This window comes from Tetrao urogallus (genome assembly GCF_951394365.1).
Source record: "Tetrao urogallus genome assembly, chromosome: 14".
Taxonomy (NCBI): domain Eukaryota; kingdom Metazoa; phylum Chordata; class Aves; order Galliformes; family Phasianidae; genus Tetrao; species Tetrao urogallus.
The window spans coordinates 1,315,514-1,332,178 of record NC_136827.1 but is presented as its reverse complement, the minus strand read 5'-3'; the positions used below and the strand labels follow the sequence as shown (position 1 = coordinate 1,332,178).

Here is a 16,665-nt window from a genome sequence, read left to right as displayed (position 1 = left end):
TACTAAAATCTGCAATCAGTGCAAAGTTTAAGGCAGCAGCCAAAGCTGGCTCACTCTTGGAGGCACAAGAGATAACAGAACTGTAGGTTAAGCCCCTTCTCAGGGGTCTTTCAGACACTTAGGTTTCTGAGGCACTGGATGCAACTTCCATTCATCTTCTGCTTCCTTCTCACTTACAGAGAAAACTCCATCTTCACGTGACTGAGACATTCACAGAGGAAGGAAGGATTCCCTCCAGTTCAATACATGCTTTTCCAAATGCAACACATGCTTTTACATCCAAACATGGAAAACATGAACCACATCCAGCCTGGAAGTGCAGGCCTCAATGTGCACAGACGACTGTGAAGGAGCTTCACATCTCAAGGTCACAGGGAGAATGGAATCCATTACTGAGACGGCATGCAGCAATTACAAGCCATTCTATCCATACAGCACTGTTCTACGTACACTTTATCAAGCAGAAACGATATTCTCAGGGGACTGCCATTGTCTCTAAGGACAGCGAAACCTGCATAACGATGCACACGATACAAGTCTCAGCACCAGGTATGAAAGGAAACCACTGCCCTGACAAAGCCGCACTGACTCAACTATTTCCTGTTCCTGTACCAGATTCAGATTCCAGCTTTCCCAGCAAAATAACCTCAGTGCCAGAATGCAACATGTCAGCATCTGTTACCGCACAAAGAGCTTTTCTTTTTTTTCCTACAATGACTTCTGAAGGAAACAGAAGCGTGTTGAAGGCCTGACAGATGAAAATATTCCAGGTACGAATGGACATTTCATCACCCAGTCCTGTGATTTCAACAGATCTTCCAGACTTTGAAAGATACCAGGCCATGGAGGCCGAGCAACAGACCTTGAAAACAAAGCCAGCAATGACATAAAACAAAATGAAGTGAGCCCAGCCTTCTCAGGTTATGTCACTGAGCACTCCTGCACGTAAATGAAAACAATCAGATACATAAACTCAAACTAAACAACAGTAGAAAACAAAAAATACCCAACAAATACAAAGAACTAAGATACTTATCATCTCTAAAGAGATGAGAGAGAGGAAATTCAGACCCTCCATCTGCCCTGTCTCTATAGAGATTCATCCGATTTGCTGAGCAGCCATTAGGAAAAGAGAAAAGAAAGTTGACAACACCAGCAGAAATGCTGCTAGCAAAAAGCACTTCAGTCAATCATCTCTAGAAAGTGACAACCCTGTTGTTCCTTTGTGCCCACACAAAGAGGAGATACATGACTCAGATCATTTGCTACTCTGGGCATTTCATTACAACACAGCTCGTTAAGACCCAGTAGGACAATTGCAAGAGATCCTCCAGCTGTTACATGATATCACTGATATGGGAGCCACAGCATCAGCCCATGAAAATAATAAAAAAAAAAACCAAAACTGATCTCTGCCATTTATTCGGTCTCAGCAGATATGGAACTCGTTTCTAATTACTGATGCAGGTAATGAAAAGTGAGGCTTAGCTCAAAAAGGAAGGAACGACATCAAAAGCTACAGTGTTTGACTTGTCAACATTGACATGCAAACAAACTCACAATGAGATTTAAGATAAGGAATCTATTACGCATACAGTTTATCTGACGACTGAGTCGCTTCCCTTCGGGTGAAAATGACAGGGGCAGAAACGGCACGAATTGAAAGGAGGCGGTGAAAGTGCAAACAATTCACAAGAACCGAATAGAACCTCTCGACACGCCTCTGGCTACGGCACTGTCACTACCGCTGCACAAGCGAGAGAGGAACAAAACTGCAAACTAGGGACGTTGACAAAAAACAACAGAGAAAATGAGGACACAAAAGAGGGAAGAGAGATGAACAAAGCCAGCAGTCCCACAAAAAAAGGAAGGCTGAAGCAAGGAGGGCAAACGCGACAACAGGCAACGTTAAACGCAAAGGGACAAGAGAAAGGAGAGGAAGGGAAGAAAGGGAGGCAGTGTGGAGGCGGCGCGGTGGCAGCACTCACCGTGAGGGCGTCGGGCTCGGCGGCGCGGTGCGCGGCAGCGTCTTCCCCGCGCGGCGGCGCGGCCTCGTCGGGCGGCGGCCGGGCCGGGAGCGTGTCGCAGCAGCTGCCGCCCGCGCAGCGCGGCTGGCTCTTGCGCGAGTCGGCGGTGAGCGACACGTCGTGCGAGTAGGAGCGCAGGAAGGCGCGCACGCCGTCGATGCCCACGAAGTGCGAGGCCGGCACGCCGCGCCACGCGCCGCCGGCCGAAGGCGCCGCGGCCGGCCGCGAAAGCCGCCGGCGCCGCAGGCGCAGCGCCAGCAGCAGCAGCAGCGAGGCGACCAAGAGGCACGACACGGCCGCCACGGCCAGCACCAGCCAGCGCGTCAGGCCGAGCGCGGGCTCGGCCGGCGCCGCCGCGCTGCCCAGCTCCGACAGCAGCTCGGCCACGCTCTCGGCCAGCACCACCGTCAGCGTGGCCGTGGCCGACAGCGCCGGCCGGCCCCGGTCCTTCACCACCACCACCAGGCTGTGCCGGGCCGCGTCGCGGGCCAGCGGCGAGCGCGCCGTGCGCACCTCGCCGCTCTGCAGCCCCACGCGGAACAGCCCCGGCTCCGTCGCCTTCGCCAGCTCGTACGACAGCCACGCGTTCTGCCCCGCGTCCGCGTCCACCGCCACCACCTTGGCCACCAGCGCGCCGGGCTCCGCCGAACGCGGCGCCAGCTCCACGCCCGCCCAGCTCCACGCGCCCGCACCCGCACCCGCACCCGGCGCCGCCGCCGACGCCGGCGGGTACAGCACCTGCGGCGCGTTGTCGTTCTCGTCCGCGATCAGCAGCCGCACCGACACGTTGCTGCTCAGCGGCGGCGAGCCGCCGTCCTCCGCCCGCACCCACAGCTCCACCTCGCGCACCTCCTCGTAGTCGAACGAGCGCAGCGCGTACAGCGCGCCCGTCTCCGCCTGCACCGACACGTACGACGACAGCGGCGCGCCCCGCAGCCGCCCCTCCCGCAGCCCGTAGCGCACGCGCGCGTTCGGACCCCAGTCCGCGTCCCACGCGCGCACCGTCAGCACCAGCGCGCCCTCGGCGTTGTTCTCCGACAGACGCGCGCTGTAGCGCGCCTCCGCGAACACCGGCGCGTTGTCGTTCACGTCCAGCACCCGCAGCGCCAGCACCGCGCCGCTCCGCAGCGCCGGCGACCCGCCGTCCGCCGCCCGCACCGTCACGTTGTACTCCGACGCCCGCTCGCGGTCCAGCTCCCGCGCCGTCACCACGCTGTAGTAGTCGTCCAGCGCCCGCTCCAGACGGAACGGCACGCTCTCGCCCAGGCTGCACCGCACCTCCCCGTTCGCGCCCGAGTCGCGGTCCTGCACGTGCAACAGCGCCACCACCGTCCCCGGCGCCGCGTCCTCCGAGATCTCGCTCAGCGCCGAACGCACCCAAATCTCGGGCGCGTTGTCGTTCACGTCCGTCACCGAGATCGACACCTTCGCCGTGTCAGAAAGCCCACCGCCATCCCTCGCGTGCACTCCGAGTTCATAGAAACTGCAGACCTCGAAGTCCAGGTTCCTCACCAACTTAATCGCTCCCGATTTTGGCTCAAGATAGAATATATTCGAAGCTTTATCTGAAATCTCTGGAAATGAATACTCTACATCTCCATTGGTTCCTTCATCGGTGTCGGTGGCGGTGACGCTGAGCAGCGTGGAGCCCACGGGCACGTCCTCGGGCACTCGCACCGTGTACACCGCCTGGCTGAACGCGGGCGCGTTGTCGTTGGCGTCCAGCACAGCCACGCGGATGCGCGCCGTGCCCGTCCGCGACGGATCGCCGCCGTCGCTCGCCCTCAGCAGCAGCTCGTGAAACGCCGCCTCCTCCCGGTCCAGCGCCTTCGCCAGCACCAGCTCGGGACGCTTCTCGCCGTCGCCTCCCGCCTGCACCGACAGCGAGAAGTGCTCGTCGCCGCTCAGCGCGTAGCTCTGCAGGGAATTCACACCCACGTCCGGGTCATGAGCTTTAGGTAAGGGAAATCGTGTCCCCGTGGCGGTCATCTCGCTCATTTTCTGCTCCAGCTCCAACTTCTTGAAGCTTGGCGCGTTGTCATTAATGTCCATGATCTCTACTGTTACAGAATAAACCTTCATCTCGCCCTCCACGATCAGCTCGCAGCGCAGCACGCATCGGGGTTCGCTCTCGCACAGCTGCTCCCTGTCGATCCTCTCGGCCGTCACCAAGTGGCCGCTGCTCGCATGCAGAGCGAAATACTGCGTCCTGCCTTGGGACACCACGCGGGCGCCGCGCCCGCCGAGCGCCGCCGGCTCCAGCGCCAGCTCCTCGGCCACGTCGCCCACGAACGAGCCCTTCGGCAGCTCCTCGGGCACCGAGTAGCGCAGCTGCCCCCACGCCGCCTCCCACGCCGACACCAACACGCACCACAGCAGCGCCCGCTGCCTCCGGCACCACCGCCCTTCTCTCGCCGCGCACATCTCCCGCACGGAACCGCCGCCAACGAACCACCGCCGCTGCCCAGCCGCTCCGACTTCTGATTCTTCTTTCAATTCTCTCTCGCCTTCTCCTCCGGCTCCGGCTCCGGCTCGGCGTCCGCTGCCGACCGCTCCCGCCGCCCCTCCGTCTCGCTGCAGCACCGCTCCGCACCGCGGGGCCGCTCGCAGCCGCCCGGATGCCGACACAGCCAGCGAGCGAGCGAGCGAGCCGGGCCGCAGCGGGCGGGGCTGCCTGCAGCGCTCCGCTCCTTCCTCTCCTCCGCGGTGAACAGCGGCGCCCGCAGCCGACGCCCGGCACTGCACGCACGGCTCCACTGAGCAACGCCGCTGCCTCTGCCGCTGCAACATGGAAATAACGCTTTGCTTCTTCCAGTCTTCATTCCCTCCAGTGAGAAAACATACTTCTTTTATTCTGCAAGGTTTTTATGATTAGAGCGAAAGTGCAGAGTTCCCCTGCAGGTCGTTATTTCTAGCAGTGAGTAGGGAGAATCTTCATTCCTTCATTAAATACTTCTGAGTCTCCCCTCGTTTTTGCACAAGGTCTATCTCCTTCGGGAACTCCAACGACCTTTCTTGCAGTTCTTCCGATTGAAAATCTTCCTCAGCTTTCCAGCACTTTACAAGTCACGGAGTCCAGATAGATTTCTCTAGATTCTATGTCAACAGCCTAGACAAAAGCCCTGCACGGTCTCTATGCGACATGGGAAAGGGATGCCTTGTGCCACGTGCATATCCAACAGCAACAGAAACTGGATTTCCCATACCAAACCACTGTGAACTGCCATGGTTATTCAGACAGTTTGTCTGCTTCCCTGGTTCACACATCGTGCTCCTGTCCATTTCAGACTGTCTGCATTTCTGGGAGCAATGACTGCACATTCAGTTTGAATCTAATTCGGAGAAATTTGAAAAACTGAATGGCTGCCCTTTGGATTCAATGAGATCCTGAACAGACGGCATGGAACAAACACTGTGTTGTGTAAGGAACTCTCCACACTACCTGCAGGCAGGTTGTGGTCAGGTGAAAAGCAGCCTCTTCTCCCATACAACAAGCAATAGGACTGGAGGGAATGGTTCCAAGTTGTGCCACTGGAGATTCGGTTTTGATGTTAGGAAATACATCTCTGAGAAGTCAGAGGCTGCATTGGGCTGCCCAGGGAGGGGGTGGAGGCACCATCAATGGAGGCGTTCAAGAAACGTTTAGATGTTGTACTGAGGGAAACCATTCCATGGAAAACATTGCTGATAGGTGGACGGTAGGACTGAATGATCTTAGAGGTCTTTTCCAATCTTGGTGATTCTGCAATTCTATGTTGCAGGAGCCAGGATCTCCCCTGAACCCTTTCACAGGGTTGGCTTTGTGCTCCAGACCTCCGAGGGAAGACACCAACATGAACATGGTGGGATTGAACACAAGCCCCCCTGCCCAGTTTGTGACATGGTCCCGAGTAGCCAGCATGCCACAGGTATATCAGAGGTGATGGGCATGTTGAATGCTTGATGATCTGCTGCTAATACTTCAGAATGCATACATGACCACGACACTGTTCTCCAAAAACCTTTTCCTGCAAGCTGCTCGTTTGGCTCTACATTACATTTCTGCTTCTAGATGTAAAGAAACAAACTTCCAGGCGTCCCATCAGGGGGACCCTGCTGCAGGGTATCGTTGCACTGACACAACTCTGCTTTAAGAAGCCATCTCTGCAGCACTCCAAAGTCACCGACAGTTCAAGCAGCATCTTCATTTGCTTTTTGTAAGCAAGGCTCTTCGTGGAGGGGACAAAACAATTATTTCTTTCTCCAACGTCATCATGGTCATGGCGATGGCAATGTGCTCTTCTGCCATTTGTCTTTTCCAACACGCTGCAAGGAGAATTCTACTTTTAATTCCAACTTAAAGGACTTCTGAGTATTATCTCACATCCGCAGAAGCAGCCTCTCCACCAGGTACTCTATAATTATTCCTTCACTCATTCTGCAGTTAATTTTTGCTCACCTTTCCAGATTGCATGATCAACGGTGTGCTACTTTCACCTCTGGTTTCTATTGTTGTGTCAATGTCAGCAGACTACAAGAAACTGTTCCCCAGTATCCATAACACGTCATAGTGCAGGGAAGGGTCCCTTTTTCTCCAGTGCTTCAGGAAGATGAGTTCCCAATCCATGCAGTTCCTCCTTTTCGGATCAGAAGAGGAGCCAGAAGTTCCCTGAGCCCGCTGAGATGGCAGACTGTGCCTCCAGGCCTCCAAGAAATGAGAACAACCCACAGGAGGTGGCCACAAGCACTGCAGACAAGTCTGTTTCACTTCCCCTGGTAGCTAGCATGCCGCAGGGCCTCAAGAGTTTGTGGGTGTATGCAATGCTGGATAACCTTCTGATGCCTCTTGATTACAAGAATGGGTAGAAGAGCATGGCTGTGTTCTCCAAAACTCCTTCCTGCTAAGCAGTAGCTCAGCCATATATCAGAATAATTATGAAGAAAGGCCTGATCCATGGAAGAGGCACTACTGCGGTGCAGAGCTGCACTGACACAACTTTGCCTTAACAAGCTCTCTCACAGCGCTCTTGCAAGTCAATGAAAATTCAAGCTGCATTTTCTGATGCCATGATTTTACATCCAGTGCTGCTGGGTGGAGGATCACGCAAACAAGATCGGCATTCGCGATTGCCGTGTCATGAAAGAAAGGGGCTTAATGAAACAGGCACAGACCTTGACACAACATAGCAATCAAAACATGCTGCAGCCAAACACACTGCTGACCACCAGTCTCCCTATTTTAAGGCCGGCCTTTGCTCTTGTACTTCCTGTGAACCTCTAAGTTGCAAGAAGATAAGAATACTCCGTGACCTATGAAAAATGATTGCATGTACAAGTGAGCAAGGAAGTGAAGGAGAAACGATTTCTGCCATTCTTTGCCAGGGCAGTCTGCACCCGAGGGTTCCCACTTGTATCACTGCACTCCTGCAGTCTGGAATAGACAAAAACCTTGCTTTCATTTCACTTCAACTTCTAACAAGAGACTGTGAGAGGTAGACTGTGCTTCTGCAGTGGAAGTTTACAGTATTTTCTGTATGTAGTGCAGGCCCTTACTGGATTTGTAAGCTTCCTGTGAAACAGTTGTCTCTAGTATTGTCTGGGTGTAGAGTAGGCCTTTACTGAACTTGCAATACTCTTGTGAATCTCTTGCATATGTTATTTATTTAAAACAAAGCTGATGAATAGATTGAAGTTGAGAATGGGGTGTACTAACTCAGGAAGGACTGAGACAGCACAAGATAAGGAAAATACGCAGGATGGGGAGAGCCCAGCACAGGACAGAGCGGAGCTGCCAACTTTGAAATATCTCCCTCCGATCAAAGTACAAAGCAGAATGGATGAGCTAACTTGGGCATACTGGAGATATCTGCAATGTTTCAAAGAACAAAGCGTACCTAAAGACAACAGTTTAGTAACAATCCTTATATAGGCATGTACCACGGCAACAGCATTGGGAAGACTGGGATCCTGAGACACAACCAAAGAGTGCCAGGAGGGGTATTACCTGAGCCGGGGCCAGGGTACAGAGCAGCATGAATTTCACTGGCTGGGGTGCAATTTCTCCCTTGCCAGTAGGGGACGTGTGTCCGTTATTCCAATAATCAATGAACCTTGCTGTGATCACTAAGATCTTTGACTAACTAGAAATCTTTGATTTTGACTGTGTTTCTCACAGTACCTACACATACGTGAGAAGAAAATACCACGGTACCTGCTCTGAAGGAAACTGTATCCCATTAGAGAGAGTCACCCAGGTGTACATGCTGGTGTAAAATGACAGCACTACAGTGCATCTGGCATGGCCCTACATCAGTGTTTGTAGGGGACACATTCCCCCACACCACTCTTCCGTTCTTTTTTGCCTTCAACATCGCAGAAGTCAGTGCCTCCAGCTGCATCCCAGCTCTTTCATTTCTCAGATCTGCTCTACATATGCAGCTTCTGCTAAATACAAGATTCTCAGGGAACCAGTACTGTCTCTATGGACAAGGAAACCAGGATCGTAGCAGAAATGGCACAGGCCTTAGCAGCAAACGTGAACTCAAACCTAAACTCTCAGCCTTGACAGCTCTACGCAAAGTACGGAATCGACTCCCTCCTGTCCACCATTCTAAGGGATCTTTGCAATCTGTTAAGATTTACCTCGGCAGCAGAGAAATAAAAAAGGAGGAGAGCAGAGTTACCTGCACATCTCTGGCATTCTACTCCAGCTCTGGCTCTCCTGCAATACCCAGCCAGTGGCTGACGTGAACAAGTCTCATGAACAGACAACACAGAACTAAGAAGTAAAGAAAACACAACCACCATTTTTGCTGCCATTTCGAATTCAACATATGAACATGGACATAAGGCCAGGAAATGCTTCCAGCAGTCAAGCAGCACAGGGCAACTCTTCAAGAAAGATTGGTGGTCTTCTCTGTAAGCACTAAAATCCAAACCCACAACACCTCGAACTTAAAGATTTTCAACTTGCAGCTAGGGCCCTAAATTCCTCCCCTCAACTACACAGCACACAATTTCATTTTAGGAATATTTCAACAACTCTCATAAAGTTTCCAACTCTCCTGCTCAACCTCGGTGAATATGAAACTTCAGATGAAAAAGAGAGAAGATGGGCATTTTTTCAAATTATTTCAAGAAAACATAGAATCATAGAATTGATCAGAATGGAAAAGACTTTCCAGATCTTCAAGACCAACCTCAACCTAACCATCCTACCCGAACTCTAACAACCAAATCCAGGATGGATTCAATCCCAGGTTTTTCACACAAGACATTCTGCCTTTATGTGTTTGTTGAGACTTGCTCAAGGAAGGCCAAGAGTTCCTGCATCACAGCCTTTACATTTCCAAATGCATCTGCTCTGTTCAGAAGATGGGAAATGTGGCACACAGTCACCCTGGGCAGAAGGCCTATACACAGAATTACAGCTTTGACAAAACTCTTCACCACAATGTTGCACTTAAATAGCCTAGAGGCTTCTCCCAAGATTTATAACACGTTAAAGATATGCATCACTCTGTATACAGAGAAAAATTTTGTCGTCAGAGGATCACCATTACCATGCCAGACGATGAAACTGGGAAAAAATATGTTGCATAAATATTACAGGTCTTGACAACAACTATGAAATCAAACCACTGCCCACACAGCATCATTGCTGACCCACCTGCTGCTCACATTCAAGTCCAGCCACTCACCATCCTTGCTCTGCACTCACTACCTCTTCTTGCACCATGCATACATCCAACATGAAGCAGGCTGTCAGCTCCTAGCAACAGCACGTCATTGAGTGACAGCTGAAAGAAACTTCAGCACATCCAAGTCCTTTTCCTGACTGCTGAAATCACTTAAGCCAGCTATTCCAGTCTACTGAGGGCTCTCTTCCACACTGAGTACCAGATTAAACTTTGACAACAAGGGAGGCCAATCTGACAAGTGAAAGACTTACCAGCCACAGCTCAGATCTCCTGCTTCACTGTCAGCAAATGTCATTCAACATGGAGACAAGGTGATCAACCCACAAAGTATCTCTTACCATACCAGTTACCTGCTCGCAGGGTCTGCTCCATTCCTGTGAACTCAGCATTCAAAAAATCCTCTTTCCTCCACAAGTTCTGCACACACAGCATCCCCACGACGTTCCCAATTATTCTCCTATGATTGTCTTCAATATTTGTTGATAACAAACAGCTTCAAAGAAGCAGCAGCCCAGCCCATTTTTCCACTACATGTGCAAAGATGTGTCAAGGGTGGATACAAGGACATTTGTACCCTCGGCATCGTGCAGAGAGGTTGTGAAAAGCTTCAATGGAAAGCAGAAGTTATATATAGGGTCGTTATCATTCCATTTCAAGAACACCTCACTTTACACACCCAAAACATGTGCTCTTGGCACGTCCTCCTACTCTGCCAACAATGCAAAAGGGTAAGATGGCAGCCAAAGCAAGCTCACTGTTGGAAACATAGAGAAACTAGGAAACTGTAAGTTGCTTCCCATCGGCCTATTTTGGAAGCTGCCAGGTCTTTTCTTCAACATCTCCCATCCATGGCACGGTCTTCCCTCAACAGATCAGTGCACAGAAAGCTTGCAAAGAGTTTAAAGGGAAGGAGAAATGATACATGGGATCGTTAATGTATCATTTCAGGGCTCTATCGCCCTAGGCAATAAACACACGTCAGATTGGGAAGATACTAAAATCTGCAATCAGTGCAAAGTTTAAGGCAGCAGCCAAAGCTGGCTCACTCTTGGAGGCACAAGAGATAACAGAACTGTAGGTTAAGCCCCTTCTCAGGGGTCTTTCAGACACTTAGGTTTCTGAGGCACTGGATGCAACTTCCATTCATCTTCTGCTTCCTTCTCACTTACAGAGAAAACTCCATCTTCACGTGACTGAGACATTCACAGAGGAAGGAAGGATTCCCTCCAGTTCAATACATGCTTTTCCAAATGCAACACATGCTTTTACATCCAAACATGGAAAACATGAACCACATCCAGCCTGGAAGTGCAGGCCTCAATGTGCACAGACGACTGTGAAGGAGCTTCACATCTCAAGGTCACAGGGAGAATGGAATCCATTACTGAGACGGCATGCAGCAATTACAAGCCATTCTATCCATACAGCACTGTTCTACGTACACTTTATCAAGCAGAAACGATATTCTCAGGGGACTGCCATTGTCTCTAAGGACAGCGAAACCTGCATAACGATGCACACGATACAAGTCTCAGCACCAGGTATGAAAGGAAACCACTGCCCTGACAAAGCCGCACTGACTCAACTATTTCCTGTTCCTGTACCAGATTCAGATTCCAGCTTTCCCAGCAAAATAACCTCAGTGCCAGAATGCAACATGTCAGCATCTGTTACCGCACAAAGAGCTTTTCTTTTTTTTCCTACAATGACTTCTGAAGGAAACAGAAGCGTGTTGAAGGCCTGACAGATGAAAATATTCCAGGTACGAATGGACATTTCATCACCCAGTCCTGTGATTTCAACAGATCTTCCAGACTTTGAAAGATACCAGGCCATGGAGGCCGAGCAACAGACCTTGAAAACAAAGCCAGCAATGACATAAAACAAAATGAAGTGAGCCCAGCCTTCTCAGGTTATGTCACTGAGCACTCCTGCACGTAAATGAAAACAATCAGATACATAAACTCAAACTAAACAACAGTAGAAAACAAAAAATACCCAACAAATACAAAGAACTAAGATACTTATCATCTCTAAAGAGATGAGAGAGAGGAAATTCAGACCCTCCATCTGCCCTGTCTCTATAGAGATTCATCCGATTTGCTGAGCAGCCATTAGGAAAAGAGAAAAGAAAGTTGACAACACCAGCAGAAATGCTGCTAGCAAAAAGCACTTCAGTCAATCATCTCTAGAAAGTGACAACCCTGTTGTTCCTTTGTGCCCACACAAAGAGGAGATACATGACTCAGATCATTTGCTACTCTGGGCATTTCATTACAACACAGCTCGTTAAGACCCAGTAGGACAATTGCAAGAGATCCTCCAGCTGTTACATGATATCACTGATATGGGAGCCACAGCATCAGCCCATGAAAATAATAAAAAAAAAAACCAAAACTGATCTCTGCCATTTATTCGGTCTCAGCAGATATGGAACTCGTTTCTAATTACTGATGCAGGTAATGAAAAGTGAGGCTTAGCTCAAAAAGGAAGGAACGACATCAAAAGCTACAGTGTTTGACTTGTCAACATTGACATGCAAACAAACTCACAATGAGATTTAAGATAAGGAATCTATTACGCATACAGTTTATCTGACGACTGAGTCGCTTCCCTTCGGGTGAAAATGACAGGGGCAGAAACGGCACGAATTGAAAGGAGGCGGTGAAAGTGCAAACAATTCACAAGAACCGAATAGAACCTCTCGACACGCCTCTGGCTACGGCACTGTCACTACCGCTGCACAAGCGAGAGAGGAACAAAACTGCAAACTAGGGACGTTGACAAAAAACAACAGAGAAAATGAGGACACAAAAGAGGGAAGAGAGATGAACAAAGCCAGCAGTCCCACAAAAAAAGGAAGGCTGAAGCAAGGAGGGCAAACGCGACAACAGGCAACGTTAAACGCAAAGGGACAAGAGAAAGGAGAGGAAGGGAAGAAAGGGAGGCAGTGTGGAGGCGGCGCGGTGGCAGCACTCACCGTGAGGGCGTCGGGCTCGGCGGCGCGGTGCGCGGCAGCGTCTTCCCCGCGCGGCGGCGCGGCCTCGTCGGGCGGCGGCCGGGCCGGGAGCGTGTCGCAGCAGCTGCCGCCCGCGCAGCGCGGCTGGCTCTTGCGCGAGTCGGCGGTGAGCGACACGTCGTGCGAGTAGGAGCGCAGGAAGGCGCGCACGCCGTCGATGCCCACGAAGTGCGAGGCCGGCACGCCGCGCCACGCGCCGCCGGCCGAAGGCGCCGCGGCCGGCCGCGAAAGCCGCCGGCGCCGCAGGCGCAGCGCCAGCAGCAGCAGCAGCGAGGCGACCAAGAGGCACGACACGGCCGCCACGGCCAGCACCAGCCAGCGCGTCAGGCCGAGCGCGGGCTCGGCCGGCGCCGCCGCGCTGCCCAGCTCCGACAGCAGCTCGGCCACGCTCTCGGCCAGCACCACCGTCAGCGTGGCCGTGGCCGACAGCGCCGGCCGGCCCCGGTCCTTCACCACCACCACCAGGCTGTGCCGGGCCGCGTCGCGGGCCAGCGGCGAGCGCGCCGTGCGCACCTCGCCGCTCTGCAGCCCCACGCGGAACAGCCCCGGCTCCGTCGCCTTCGCCAGCTCGTACGACAGCCACGCGTTCTGCCCCGCGTCCGCGTCCACCGCCACCACCTTGGCCACCAGCGCGCCGGGCTCCGCCGAACGCGGCGCCAGCTCCACGCCCGCCCAGCTCCACGCGCCCGCACCCGCACCCGCACCCGGCGCCGCCGCCGACGCCGGCGGGTACAGCACCTGCGGCGCGTTGTCGTTCTCGTCCGCGATCAGCAGCCGCACCGACACGTTGCTGCTCAGCGGCGGCGAGCCGCCGTCCTCCGCCCGCACCCACAGCTCCACCTCGCGCACCTCCTCGTAGTCGAACGAGCGCAGCGCGTACAGCGCGCCCGTCTCCGCCTGCACCGACACGTACGACGACAGCGGCGCGCCCCGCAGCCGCCCCTCCCGCAGCCCGTAGCGCACGCGCGCGTTCGGACCCCAGTCCGCGTCCCACGCGCGCACCGTCAGCACCAGCGCGCCCTCGGCGTTGTTCTCCGACAGACGCGCGCTGTAGCGCGCCTCCGCGAACACCGGCGCGTTGTCGTTCACGTCCAGCACCCGCAGCGCCAGCACCGCGCCGCTCCGCAGCGCCGGCGACCCGCCGTCCGCCGCCCGCACCGTCACGTTGTACTCCGACGCCCGCTCGCGGTCCAGCTCCCGCGCCGTCACCACGCTGTAGTAGTCGTCCAGCGCCCGCTCCAGACGGAACGGCACGCTCTCGCCCAGGCTGCACCGCACCTCCCCGTTCGCGCCCGAGTCGCGGTCCTGCACGTGCAACAGCGCCACCACCGTCCCCGGCGCCGCGTCCTCCGAGATCTCGCTCAGCGCCGAACGCACCCAAATCTCGGGCGCGTTGTCGTTCACGTCCGTCACCGAGATCGACACCTTCGCCGTGTCAGAAAGCCCACCGCCATCCCTCGCGTGCACTCCGAGTTCATAGAAACTGCAGACCTCGAAGTCCAGGTTCCTCACCAACTTAATCGCTCCCGATTTTGGCTCAAGATAGAATATATTCGAAGCTTTATCTGAAATCTCTGGAAATGAATACTCTACATCTCCATTGGTTCCTTCATCGGTGTCGGTGGCGGTGACGCTGAGCAGCGTGGAGCCCACGGGCACGTCCTCGGGCACTCGCACCGTGTACACCGCCTGGCTGAACGCGGGCGCGTTGTCGTTGGCGTCCAGCACAGCCACGCGGATGCGCGCCGTGCCCGTCCGCGACGGATCGCCGCCGTCGCTCGCCCTCAGCAGCAGCTCGTGAAACGCCGCCTCCTCCCGGTCCAGCGCCTTCGCCAGCACCAGCTCGGGACGCTTCTCGCCGTCGCCTCCCGCCTGCACCGACAGCGAGAAGTGCTCGTCGCCGCTCAGCGCGTAGCTCTGCAGGGAATTCACACCCACGTCCGGGTCATGAGCTTTAGGTAAGGGAAATCGTGTCCCCGTGGCGGTCATCTCGCTCATTTTCTGCTCCAGCTCCAACTTCTTGAAGCTTGGCGCGTTGTCATTAATGTCCATGATCTCTACTGTTACAGAATAAACCTTCATCTCGCCCTCCACGATCAGCTCGCAGCGCAGCACGCATCGGGGTTCGCTCTCGCACAGCTGCTCCCTGTCGATCCTCTCGGCCGTCACCAAGTGGCCGCTGCTCGCATGCAGAGCGAAATACTGCGTCCTGCCTTGGGACACCACGCGGGCGCCGCGCCCGCCGAGCGCCGCCGGCTCCAGCGCCAGCTCCTCGGCCACGTCGCCCACGAACGAGCCCTTCGGCAGCTCCTCGGGCACCGAGTAGCGCAGCTGCCCCCACGCCGCCTCCCACGCCGACACCAACACGCACCACAGCAGCGCCCGCTGCCTCCGGCACCACCGCCCTTCTCTCGCCGCGCACATCTCCCGCACGGAACCGCCGCCAACGAACCACCGCCGCTGCCCAGCCGCTCCGACTTCTGATTCTTCTTTCAATTCTCTCTCGCCTTCTCCTCCGGCTCCGGCTCCGGCTCGGCGTCCGCTGCCGACCGCTCCCGCCGCCCCTCCGTCTCGCTGCAGCACCGCTCCGCACCGCGGGGCCGCTCGCAGCCGCCCGGATGCCGACACAGCCAGCGAGCGAGCGAGCGAGCCGGGCCGCAGCGGGCGGGGCTGCCTGCAGCGCTCCGCTCCTTCCTCTCCTCCGCGGTGAACAGCGGCGCCCGCAGCCGACGCCCGGCACTGCACGCACGGCTCCACTGAGCAACGCCGCTGCCTCTGCCGCTGCAACATGGAAATAACGCTTTGCTTCTTCCAGTCTTCATTCCCTCCAGTGAGAAAACATACTTCTTTTATTCTGCAAGGTTTTTATGATTAGAGCGAAAGTGCAGAGTTCCCCTGCAGGTCGTTATTTCTAGCAGTGAGTAGGGAGAATCTTCATTCCTTCATTAAATACTTCTGAGTCTCCCCTCGTTTTTGCACAAGGTCTATCTCCTTCGGGAACTCCAACGACCTTTCTTGCAGTTCTTCCGATTGAAAATCTTCCTCAGCTTTCCAGCACTTTACAAGTCACGGAGTCCAGATAGATTTCTCTAGATTCTATGTCAACAGCCTAGACAAAAGCCCTGCACGGTCTCTATGCGACATGGGAAAGGGATGCCTTGTGCCACGTGCATATCCAACAGCAACAGAAACTGGATTTCCCATACCAAACCACTGTGAACTGCCATGGTTATTCAGACAGTTTGTCTGCTTCCCTGGTTCACACATCGTGCTCCTGTCCATTTCAGACTGTCTGCATTTCTGGGAGCAATGACTGCACATTCAGTTTGAATCTAATTCGGAGAAATTTGAAAAACTGAATGGCTGCCCTTTGGATTCAATGAGATCCTGAACAGACGGCATGGAACAAACACTGTGTTGTGTAAGGAACTCTCCACACTACCTGCAGGCAGGTTGTGGTCAGGTGAAAAGCAGCCTCTTCTCCCATACAACAAGCAATAGGACTGGAGGGAATGGTTCCAAGTTGTGCCACTGGAGATTCGGTTTTGATGTTAGGAAATACATCTCTGAGAAGTCAGAGGCTGCATTGGGCTGCCCAGGGAGGGGGTGGAGGCACCATCAATGGAGGCGTTCAAGAAACGTTTAGATGTTGTACTGAGGGAAACCATTCCATGGAAAACATTGCTGATAGGTGGACGGTAGGACTGAATGATCTTAGAGGTCTTTTCCAATCTTGGTGATTCTGCAATTCTATGTTGCAGGAGCCAGGATCTCCCCTGAACCCTTTCACAGGGTTGGCTTTGTGCTCCAGACCTCCGAGGGAAGACACCAACATGAACATGGTGGGATTGAACACAAGCCCCCCTGCCCAGTTTGTGACATGGTCCCGAGTAGCCAGCATGCCACAGGTATATCAGAGGTGATGGGCATGTTGAATGCT

The 16,665-nt window shown here is 54.0% G+C and overlaps 2 pseudogenes across 2 annotated transcripts; both read right to left on the bottom strand.

Moving 5' to 3' along the window:
• Positions 1 to 1,741: 1,741 nt before the first annotated feature.
• LOC306951698 (protocadherin gamma-A5 pseudogene) lies at positions 1,742 to 4,784 on the bottom strand (annotated as a pseudogene). The gene is made up of 2 exons: positions 1,893 to 4,784; positions 1,742 to 1,747 (listed from the first exon to the last, which is right to left on the bottom strand). The product of its transcript is annotated as a protocadherin gamma-A5 pseudogene (transcript).
• Positions 4,785 to 12,439: 7,655 nt separating this feature from the next.
• LOC306951697 (protocadherin gamma-A5 pseudogene) lies at positions 12,440 to 15,482 on the bottom strand (annotated as a pseudogene). Its single transcript has 2 exons — positions 12,591 to 15,482; positions 12,440 to 12,445 (listed from the first exon to the last, which is right to left on the bottom strand). The product of its transcript is annotated as a protocadherin gamma-A5 pseudogene (transcript).
• Positions 15,483 to 16,665: the final 1,183 nt, after the last annotated feature.